Here is a 12,018-nt window from a genome sequence, read left to right as displayed (position 1 = left end):
TTCAAGGCTTGGAGTTGAAATGTCCCAAAATACACAAGCATTTTGTCTTTGAGCATTGGGGCTGTGGATGACTTATTTCTTCATACTTTTCTGTATTTTCCAAATTTTCTTCAATTAATCACTTGACTTTAAATCACTTAGACAACAGGAAAAAGGTAATATTTGAATCCAATTTGGTTTAAGTGGACGTTCTAGGAGCTGGAGCAGGAAGTGTCTCCTAGTAAGTTTTCTGGTTTAGTAAAATTGGCTTTCTTTCTTTTCTTTCTTTCTTTCTTTCTTTTTTAATTTTCCAATCTCTTTAATCTGAATTCAGGTCAAAACAGTTCTCTTATTCTATTAATACACTATCCCACCATACATAGCAGAGCTCACAAGCACTCACCATCACCATGTTTTGTGCATGGTTACAAACACTTTATTCAATAAAGGTGAATTGAAAAATCACAGTGTGCCAGTCACTGGTGATACGAATAGCAACTTGCAGATCCTAATCAGCCTGGACTCCTGGGACTCCATAAGTGGAAGCAGGAGGTAAATGAAAGTCTCCTCTGGAGTGTCCTGACATGCTCTCAAATCACCTAAGTCATTTTGACACCAGCATGCCCAACTTGCTGCTACTAGGCCTGGTGCTGCATTTGATCTGAGGATGGTTGAAGGGCACTCTCACGAGGAGCAGTGCTCAGTAAAATTGGTTTTCTGTCCAAGTTTACTGACAAGAAAGTATAGGAGGAAAAAGGCCAACTGTGGGGGTAAGAATACCTGCTTTCCAGCCCCATGTCTGCCAATACTGAACATGTGTCCTCTGGTCCAGAACTGAAAGAGGGCTTCAAGGAACTGCGCTAGGACTCCATATTTATCAGTCGCCTTGCTCCATGGCTCCATAGAATTTGTGGTCCTCAACTTGGTCAAACCAAATTATGTGCTCCCTTTTTTGTCCTGTTTGCTAGTACTAAAATTGAAAAAAGAAAATGTTAAGTCTTTTGTGGTTAGAAAAGAAAATCTAAATAGGAAATGCGGATGCCTGGCTGGTTCAGTTGAAAGAGCATGGGACTATTAGTCTCAGGGTCATGAGTTCAAGCCTCAGAGATTGGGTGTAGAGATTACTAAAATACATACATACATAAGTACATAAACTTCAATAAAATAAATAAGACATGAAGTAATATGTCATGTCTCTCCATGCCACATCCCACTTTATTTGGAATGGAAATCTTCTAGTGAAAACAGACTTGGCTTTTGGGTCAAGCCAAAGTGAAGTCCAGCCCAGGACTAGGAAGCTCTTTCACTCAGCTTGCTATACCTTTCTTTGCTCTTCCTAGACAGAAATTCTGAAATGTCTCTATTGGGTAGGAAACAAAGAGTTTTTGCATACTTAAATTTGAATTTATTTTGCCCTCAACATCTACTGAAAAGACTTAGTTTTCTTCAGACAGTTGAGCCGCTTCTTTTGGGGTTTTGCCCGCTACAAACATGAAACTGTCCGTGCACACGAGAATGGGAAAGAGAGCTATTACTGTCCCTGTTCATAGGCTATTTCTCACCACCTTTCCCTCTCCCTCCTCACACCTGCTCTGCCTATTTATTTATTTTTTTTTTTTAATTTTTTTTTTCAACGTTTTTTATTTATTTTTGGGACAGAGAGAGACAGAGCATGAACAGGGGAGGGGCACAGAGAGAGGGAAACACAGAATCGGAAACAGGCTCCAGGCTCCGAGCCATCAGCCCAGAGCCTGACGCGGGGCTCGAGCTCACGGACCGTGAGATCGTGACCTGGCTGAAGTCAGACGCTTAACCGACTGCGCCACCCAGGCGCCCCACCTGCTCTGCCTATTTAAACCATTTGCATTAAAGTGAGTCCCTCTCCTCCCTCATTCACCACGGCCTCTATTACTACTTCAGTTTGCTGTGTTGCTTATTAAACACCTACTATCTATTTCATAGAAGTCTAAAGAGGGAATAGAAGACCAAAGTGTGTTTTTGGTCTGCCATCTTGAGTGAGAAGCTTCGGACCCTAATTGCTTTCTACCATGCTCAACTGTCTGTAAATATCTGGTCAACCAATAGTATCCTTAAGTTGTTTTTCAGGACTATTCAGGATTCCTTCTTTTATTTTTTTTATTTTTATTTTTTAAATTTATTTTGGAGACAGGGAGAGACAGGGAGAAACAGGGAGAGACAGAGCATGAACAGGGGAGGGTCAGAGAGAGGGAGACACAGAATCTGAAACAGGCTCCAGGCTCCGAGCTGTCAGCACAGAGCCCGACGCGGGGCTCGAACTCACGGACCTCGAGATCATGACCTGAGCGAAGTCGGATGCTTAACCGACTGAGCCACTCAGGCGCCCCAGGATTCCTTCTTTTAAAAATACTTTTCTTGGGGCATCTGGGTGGCCCAGTCGGTTGGGTGTCCGACTTCAGCTAGGTTATGACCTCATGTTTCTGAGTTCAACCCGCTTCGGGCTCTGTGCTGACAGCTCTGAGCCCTGAGCCTGCTTTAGATTCTGTGTCTCCCTCTCTCTTTGCCCTCCCCCACTCACATTTTTTTTTCTCTCTCTCTCTCTCAAAAATAAACATTAAAAAAATAATAAAAATAAAAAATAAAATAAAAAAAAATAACTTTTGTAGCCTGGCTGGCTCAGTTGGTAAAGCATACAACTCTTGATTTCAGGGTCCTGAGTTCAAAGCCCATGGTAGGCATGGAGACTCCTTAAAGTAATAATAAAATTATTAATAAAAAAAATAAATATAATAATACATTAAAAACACATTTTCTTTTACCTTAACAGGGTTTGGAAGGGAAGAGTAGATCCCTGTGTTTAATCCAATATGCTGAACCAAAACAGAGTTTTGCACTCTTAAAAACTTTGTATCCAGCTAGATAGTAAAGAGAAAAAAGTGTTGTTCTCCTATTAACTCCTCAAGTTTTATGCAGAAGGAACTCAAACGGATTGACATGAAAAACCCTAAGACTCCAGTATAAAAACAGGCAAAAAATTATGAGTAAATCATTCACACAAGAGAAAACACAAATACAACAAATGAATCTTGTAAATGAAGCTTGCCTGTGATCTAACAAATGCAAATTAAAACAAGTGGTTTTTCAGTGATCAAATTTTAAAAGGTTTTTAATGAAATGTTAAATACAAGGATTTGATGAGATGGTGAGTGGCATACAGTGCTTGTGCAACTATAGATTGGTGCAACCCTTCCAGAGTTAAATTTGGTATAAGATTTAACATAGAAGTTTAGCATAGTTCGTACTCTGTAAGCCAGTAATTGTTTAGGGCAATGATCCCATAATAAACAGACTCTGGTCAAAAATTATTTACAAGGATTATATCAGGTGCATAAGAAATAGAAGTTAAAACAATTGTGAGATGACATTACACATTCAGCTTATTGGCAAACATTTTAAAGTTTTATACTAAATGTGACAAATACATGAAGCTATCAGAGCTTGTATCTTACTATGGATGGTGTAGCTTATTACAAACCTTTAGAGAGCAATTTGACACTATCTAGTCAGTTTTAAGATGCTGGTACCCTGTGAACAAATAATTCTGTTTCTCGGTAAATACCGTAGAGTAGTATTTTCCAACTTTTTGACTATCGCCTACATAATGAATTTACTTCATAACCTAGTACATAATATATGTAAAAACATATATATGAAAAATGAGTGATGGGCATTGAGGAGGGCACTTTTGGGGATGAGCACTGGGTGTTGTATGTAAGCAATGAACCACAGGAATCTACTCTTGAAGCCAAGAGCACACTGTTTACACTGTATGTTGGCCAACTTGACAATAAATTATACTAAAAAAAAAACATATATATGAAGAGTTACAAAGTAATACTTAACCATACTCTTGTGCTAGGCACTCTTTTATTTTGTTGTTTTCCAGTCTAGTTCACTCTAAAATGCAGGCAATAAATGACTAGATTGATTTCACAATGTGGGACTGATATTGGGTTGCTGTTCAAGAGAGAGCTGCTCTGATTATGTACTGCTGTGTACCAATTCACCCCAAAATTTAATGCTTTAAAAGAGCAATTTATTGTTACGGTGTCTCATAACCTAGACTGATATTTCCCTTTATATTAAGCAGTAAGATTTGAGTGAAAAAACCTTATTGGAACTTCGGTTGCTTGTCAATGACATGAGTGACTTCTTTCCCAAGTAGGATAGTAGTTTTTGGATATTAGAAAAATATTTCCTAAATTTTTTGTGCTATTCATAAAGGGAAAACTATAGACATTATCCCCTTTGAAGTTTAATCTACATTAATATTTTCTCCATCTTATTCTTTTTTTTTTTAATTTTTTTAATGTTTATTTATTTTTGAGAGAGACAGTGACAGAGTGTGAGTCGGGGAGGGGCAGAGAGAAAGGGAGACAGAATCTGGAGCAGCCACCAGGCTCTGAGCAAGCTGTCAGCACAGAGCCTGACACAGGGCTTGAACTCACAAACTGCAAGATCATGACCTGTGCCAAAGTAGGACACTTAACAAACTGAGCCACCCAGGCACCCCTCCATCATATTCTTAAGTTTATAAAATTGGCAAGCAATAAATTAAGCCTTGTTTAGTATTATTGGACAAGTTGCATGATGTAGATAGTCCTACCATGGTCAGAGTTCAGGCTACAATGTGACCTCATGGAGGGGAGGCAGGAAAGGAAGCTCTTGCAGCTTAGTGTTATAGAGCATTTCCGCCAGGCAGGTCCAATAGCCCCAAAGAGCCTCAAAGAGCCTTAGGGCACAGGCAACAGTAAAACACAATAACTAGGAAGGGATAAGTTTTTGCGTCTTTTGTTTTTAATAAATTTCTATAACCTAATCTTAATAATTGTGCTTGCCAAGTGTCTTGCCAAATTCCTGAAAATGTATCCTTTGGCTTTCAGGAGCCAGTTCAAACCATTGTAAGCAGGCCCCAGGCACCCTACTGAATTGGTTCAGCTGTTCTCCTGATGATAGATGTGTGCACTTCTTTCAATTTTTGGCTATTATCAATAAAACTGCTATGAACATTTTTGTACAATTCTTTTGAATGGATGTATGTTTTCATTTCTTTTTGGCAGATACCTACAATTTATTAGGCGATAGGACAGGTGTATGATTAGTTTTTTAAGAAATAACAAGACTTTTTCCTAAAATGATTATACCATTTTACACTCCTGCAAATTTATGAGATTTTATTTATTTATGATTTAATTTTAGAGTATGTAATGCATTCATATATTTCAAAGGAAAAACAAACCTTGAAAATTATTCATCTCTTCCCTGTCTTCCATTTGCTCAGGGTCCACTCTGTCCGTAGCCTCATTACAGTAAATCACTGCTTAGTTTCTTGGATTTTAGAAATGATGTCTGTATTCATACACAAGTAAATACATAGTTTCATTTCCCCTTTTTACATGATGTTCTTTAACAGTTAAAGAACATCATGATGTTCTTTAACAGTTAAAGAACATCATGATGTTCTTTAACACAGTTGAATAGGGCTACTGTAACAAACACCACACACAAAAAAACAGTTTAAATGACAAAAATTTATGTTCTCCCAGGTCTGGAGGCTGGAAGTCCAAGATCATGGTGCTAGTAGGGTTAGATTCTCCTGAGGCCTCTCTCCTTGGCCTGTAGATGACCCCTTCACACTGTGTCCTCACATGGCTGTCCATACATCTGTGTTGTCTGTATCCTAATCTCCTCTTCTTATAAAGACATCAGTCAGATTGGATTAGGGCCCACCCCACTGACCTCATTTTAACCTGACTATTTCTTTAAAGGCCCTATCTGCAAGTACAGATTCTGAGGTACTGGGGGTTAGGGCTTCTGCATATGAATTAGGGGTGGGGGAACACAACTCAGCCTGTGAAACAGTTCCATCCTTTGCCTTGTTTATTTACAATCTACCTTGATGGTATCTCCATTTCAGTTTATAGAAAGGTTGCTCATTTCTTTTTTGAGTTATAGAGTAATTTATTGTATAGATGAACCAGCCAATCAGTCCCCTATTGATGGACACTAGGGTTGTTTTTCCAATATTTTGCTACTCTAAAAAATACTGCAATGTATGAGCTTGCACCTATTTCATTTTACACCAGCAAGCATCTCTATAGACAGATTCCCAGAAGTAGAATTGTTGAGTCAAATATTTTGTGTATTACTTGTCATAATACATCAAGTGGTCCCTTCTACACTCTAGCAATGTGCCTGCTTCCCCACAGCCACATTAATAAGGTGTACTGTCAATTTTTTGGATGCTTGCCAATCAAATGGGGGAAAATGCTATCTCAAAGAAATTTAACTTGCATTCTTCTCTTGAGTGAGGTTGGATTTTTTTCATGTGATTAAGAGCCATTTACTTTCTTTTCTGTGAACTCCCCTCATTGTTTTTTTATTGAGTTGTAGGATTTTTTTCTTATTAACTTCTGAAAGTTCTCTGTGCTAGGGAGATTAACCCTTTGTCTATCATAAGTGTTGGAACTATTTATTCCTTGTTAATCATCTGTCTTTTGACTATGTTCATGGCACTTTTTGCCAAACCAAAGTTTTTCATAATGTGGCTTTTGGATTTTGAACAGGAGTTAGAATGGCCTTATTTACTCTAAGATTAAAAAGGATTTTTTCCCATGTTTTCTTCTTGTTCTTATATATTCATATCTTTCTTCATTTGGATTTAATTCTAGTATAGTGTAAGGTATGGACCCAATTTTATGTTTTTTCAGATGGGTATATTTTTGTCCCAATGCCATTTATTGAATAATTGATCTTTATCCCTGGTGACTTCCCAAAATTATTTGGGTGTATTTCTGGGTTTAACGTTATATATATCATTAGTCTGTATATTCATATTTCAGTGACACACTGCTTTATTGAGGCTTTTATTTAAAAAAATTTTTTTAAAACTCATGACCCCAAGAGTCAGATGCACTACTGACTGAGACAGGCAGGTGCCCCTTTAATGAGGCTTTTAAATATGTTTTCTTATTTGGTAGGTCTAGTTGCCAGCTCCCTCCCTATTACTCTTTACTTTCAAAGTTTTCCTGAAAGATTCTTTCTTTTAATTCTTCTTGATTATTTCCTAGAGGTAAATTAGAATCACTTCATCTAGTTAAAAATAATTATTGGCGTTTTATAGGAATTGCATTTAAATTTGTAAATTAACTTAGGGAGCATTGACATCTCTTTGATGTTAAATCCACTTTTCCAAGAATATGTTTTTCTCCATGTGTTTAAGTGTTCTTTTGTGCCATTCAGGGATTATTCAAAGTTTTATTCACGTCAATCTTGTGCAGTTCTTATGAAAGTTTATTGCTAGGTATTATGTCATTTTATTTATTTATTTATTTATTTATTTAATTAATTTATTTATTTATCTATCTATCCTGTAAGTATCCTTGTATACTATTGATCTTTTATACCATTTCGTTATATCTTCTAATTGGTTTTTATTTAGATACATGATAGCTATATATTTTTTTCATTTTGATTATTGGTTTTTGCTGAATGCTCTTATTGTTTGTATAGTTTTTCAGACAATCCCTCCTGCTTTTGACCTCATGTGTAAGTGAGAAGTAAAATTCTGTTGTGTGAAGACACTGAGGTTTTGGTCTTGGAGCATTTCCTAGTTATCCTGACAGAAACTGGTAATTTAAAAAGAAAGAAAGAAAGAAAAGGGGGCACTTGGGTGGCTCAGTCGGTTAAGCATCTGACTTTAGCTCAGGTCAGGATCATGGGTTTGTGAGTTTGAACCCCACTTCGGGCCCTCTGCTGTTAGCAGGGAGACCGCTTTGGATCCTCTGTCCCATTCTCTCTCTCACAAAATAAGGAAATAAAACTTAAAAAAAAAAAAGAACAATAAAAAAAAGAAAAGATGCTCAACACACAAATATATTAGGGTAAAATTCTGTGGGGGCAGTGGAAGGAGAAAAAGGAGCAATTAAACTTTTAGTTATAGAATTTACTCATGTCTTTTTTAAATGGAAAAAAAATGCGAATTGAATCACCATAGTGTTTATATTCTCATGGATGTTTTAAAAAGTAACGTTTTTTTTTACAACTGTCAACATTTACAGCTTGCCAGGAATCATCTCCTTTGAGACTACTTTAATCTGTACCCAGAACTCTTAACAGATATGCTGGGTAGAGTCTTTAGGAACTGTATGTAGTGAGTGTCCCTCCAGATCCGGTTGTTACCTGCACAGTCAGCAAGATAAACTGCTGGTTTCTTTCTGTTGAGTACAGGCCCACAGGATTGTCCAACTCTCTTCAGACCCTTACAAGAGACCCATCTCAGACTGCATCTCAGGATTCCTCCACCTTTCTCCACAGCCGACTCACGGACTCTCAGTTCAGGCTAGGACCTTGTAGGTTCTGTTAATGTCGTGCAAGTAGCTAGAGGTGTTCTGGGAAAACTAAAACTCAGAACTCCCCCTTTAAAAGCAAGCGCTTTGACGCCAGATGTTGGGGTTTGAATCCTTAGTGGGCTTTCTAATAGCGTGTTCTTGAAAGCTTGTCAGCCTTTTTGTGTCTTAATTCCCTCAATTGTAAAATGATTTATCACAAATATTAAATGACTTAAGGAATGCAGAGCACTGGAAACAATGATTGGCAGAGTGAATGCAGTCAGTGCCCATGCCTGTAGCCTCTACGTGGTGCCCCAGCGTCGCTGGGATGTGCTTTGTTGCGACGGTCCTTAGGGTGTTCAAGGCCGGGCTCCCATGCCGCTCTGTGGGATAGCACTTCACCTGCACGCCACCACACCAGCCCTGGCTGGGGGTGCTGAGTGAGCCTTCTACTCAGTTGCCACCACTGGGCATCACAGCCAGGACCGGGTCACACACCACTACTGCACCTTTGCCGTCTGCATTTACACACAGGTTCCTGCAGTACAGTGGCAGGATCGTACGTATTTTAAAAATACGAAATGAAATGCATTTTTTCTAAGAAATCAGTACAATTCTGTAATCAGTACAATTCTGTTCCAATACGTTCTTTCATATTGCATTAGAAAGGCAAAAATGGCGCGAGGAAAAAGTCCATAGTAAGCACCTATTCCTTAAGGTCAACACAGACGTTCCCACGGGCGCCGCTAGCTGCTAGGGCTTCTCGCCCTACAAGCTCCGCACGCCGGGACCCTGGGGTAGCCCAGCCAGGGGTCGCACCACGCGGTGCTCCCCGCAGACTCCATCCGGGCGTCTCTCAGACGCCAGCGGGAGCGAGCACGCCGCCACCCCAGTCCGGACGGAGCCATACAGTCACGTGCCCGGCGCGTCCCCGCCGCGGCGCGCTCCAGGCGGAAGTGAGGTCGGTGGCTCGGTGGCTGCGCAGCGTCGGCGGGGAGCGCGGGCTGCGGAGAGGCGGGCCGGGCGGAGCGGAGCGACTGGAAGCGCGGGCCGGGGAGGCGGCGGCGGCGGCGGAGACGGGGGCCTCGCGGCTCAGCCCCCGCATCAGAACAGGCCTCCGCGGCGCTCGCCCTTCGCCGAGCCCCACCGCCGAGCCCGCCCCGGGCCGGCGTGCGCTGGTCATCGAGGCCCAGGCTGCCGCTGCCGCTGCCGCGGCGCGGTGAGTGCAGGCGGGCGCCCCCGGGCGGGGGCGGGGCGGGACGCTGCGCCCTGTCTGGCCCGGGGCTGAGCGCGGGCCCGGGCGGCGGGCTCGGGCGGCGGCGCTGCCGGCCGGAAGTGCGGCGCTTTGTGCGGCCGGCCTGGGGCGGCGCCAAGGTCGGGCCAGCGGCTTAGGGTCGCTTGGTGCCCGGGCGGGGGGACGGCCTGGCGGCACTCGCGGCGGTAACCCAGGCTGTGCTTTGTCCGGTGGGACGGACCGGGCCTCTGGGGGCCCGAGGGAGGAGGAACTGGGCGCGGACTGGCGCGCGGGCAGGTGCGGTGTGGGTGGTGGGGGGCTGCTGCCCAGGTGGCCGGTGAGAGGTGGAGTCCGTGCCCAAGAATGTTCGCTGGATCTTTTTAAGGTCCGACTTAGATCGGGTCAGGAAAACGTATGAAAAATGGGGAGGCAGCAGGGTGTTGTTTTCTCTAACTTAGATTTGGGATTCTTGTGGTTGCAGTCATTTCGAATGTGTAAACTAGTCACCTTGTCTACCTACAAAGTAAAAATGATTGCCTGGCAGAAGCTTAGTGTTCGCCCTCCAGCTTGAAAGGCTTTTTAATTTCAGAAAGGACGTTTTGTCGCCCAGTCTGGGTTAACTTTAAAGAAGTGAATCTTTGCAGCCTGTCCACAAACGGTATTTTTCTTTTACAGCGTACTCAAGTGTGCGTCTTAATGGGTCGTATGAATTAATGTTTTATTAAAGTCGTACATGAGAATATTCGGGAGTGTTTGTGGCATGCAAGAAAAAATTATAAGTGAAAAGGTTTGTCTCATTTCCACACTTTAAATTTTCAAGTCATCGTGTAATTGAGATTATTTTCTCAAATACGTAAAAAAGTTTGAAAGTTTTTGCTGTGAGCAATAAGAGGGATCCATTTTACAACTTTGGTGAGTAAGTAGTGGATTATTTTTGCTTTGACAGCCAATTGGACAATTTAAAGCTCTTTTTCCTAATGCTGAAGCTACTGTAGTACACACTGTGAAGATTTCCCTTAAGCTTTATAAAGTGGGTTTGCTTTGGTGGGAGTGTTTGTATGTTGCTAATGTTTAGTTGTGTTTGTGACTAAATGGAAGATAAGATTTGATAGAGGTCCCCGCAGGCTTTAAGAGTTGAAGACAGAGCCAGCAGCCTGTGCCTTCTGATGGGTGTCCTTGAGCAGCAGTTGCTAAAAGTGTTGAGCAGGTAGCATCCGCTCCTTCTGGCTCCTGCCTTTGGAAATAGTGGAAAGATTGGGTTCTGTGTGTGAGGTGAGTGCCTGCAACTCAGGAGGAAGCACCATCTGCTGCTGTAGCTCTTACTGCCCCAGCCCTCTTATCAGGCCGTGATAAATTTGTTAGGATTTTTAGTTACTGTTCTGCTCTACACCTGCCTTTCAACTCATTTCTACTTTATGGTTAGAATTGTAATGCCAAAATTGTTGAATTTTCAAACATTGGGAAAATTAGTAGTAGAGGTAGAGGATTAGAATTGGAAAATAAGAACTTAAGTGCGTTGTAAAAATATTTTAATTTTTTGTATGTTCTGTAGTTTAAAGGGAAATTTTATTTCTCACATAAACAGCTTCTTTTCCTAGATCAGTTGAGAGCACTTTTAAAACAACAGAACACTAACCTAAAAGAGTAATAGTTATTTTTCTGATATCTGTGTTCCACTCTACGTATATGCCTTTGAAGTCTTTCCACTCCTGTGTAGAAATGCATGAATTTCTTCCAATTTCTACCTCAGTAGTGAAGGTAGAGTTTGAGGGAGTTGAGAACTTTCTCCTCTTTAAAAAAAAAAAAAAAAAAAAAAAAGTTTTAAGAGAGAACGAGTGTGCACACTTAAAATTTTTTTATATTTGATTAGTGGATATGAAAGCTGAACCCACTGGCCAATCTTAACATCATCACCACGAGTCAAACTATTTAACACTACGTGCATCCTCATGTGATACAAGTACTCTGCATCACCTAAGGGTACTGCTACAAAAAAACATTACAGTCTGCATCAATAGATCTTATACATCCAACTTCCAGTTGACAGACAAATTGGAGGAATAGGGTGGGCAACACCATGAAGCAATCAGACAAACCCATAAGTTGGGGCATTCTAGAGGACATTTTTATAACTGTAAAATCTTTTTACAGTTTTTTTCAATATAAATCAAAATCCAAACAAAATCCACCTAATGACTTTTATGTGTAAATCTATTTTAATCTAGAACTGCCCTCCCCACCCCTCTACCTTTTTCCAGACCTTTGACTTACTGAAGAAACTGGGTCATTTGATTTTTAAAATGCCCCCTTTTGGTTTGTTAGTGTTAAATAGTTTGACTTGTGATGATGATGTTAAGATTGGCCAGTGGGTTCAGCTTTCATATCCACTAATCAGTAAACAGAAGTTTTCAACAATTCTGAGTTATATATTTTTTA

At 40.9% G+C, this 12,018-nt stretch overlaps 1 protein-coding gene across 4 annotated transcripts in view; it reads left to right on the top strand.

Annotated features, from left to right (window-relative positions):
* The first annotated feature begins 9,318 nt into the window (after nucleotides 1-9,318).
* FAM168B (family with sequence similarity 168 member B) overlaps nucleotides 9,319-12,018 on the top strand; it is a 31,914-nt gene continuing 29,214 nt past the window's right edge. The window contains exon 1 of one of the 4 annotated variants that reach the window (XM_019469504.2): nucleotides 9,319-9,567. The gene's annotated coding sequence lies outside the window, so the exon portion shown is untranslated. Of the gene's footprint in view, nucleotides 9,568-9,856; nucleotides 9,880-12,018 lie in introns of those variants that run through there. The other 3 variants (XM_019469501.2, XM_019469503.2, XM_053910236.1) reach the window with 3 other exon arrangements.

Source organism: Panthera pardus, unplaced genomic scaffold, assembly GCF_024362965.1.
Source record: "Panthera pardus isolate Hobbes unplaced genomic scaffold, ASM2436296v1 HiC_scaffold_10, whole genome shotgun sequence".
NCBI lineage: Eukaryota > Metazoa > Chordata > Mammalia > Carnivora > Felidae > Panthera > Panthera pardus.
This window is presented reverse-complemented; position numbering and strand designations above follow the sequence as displayed.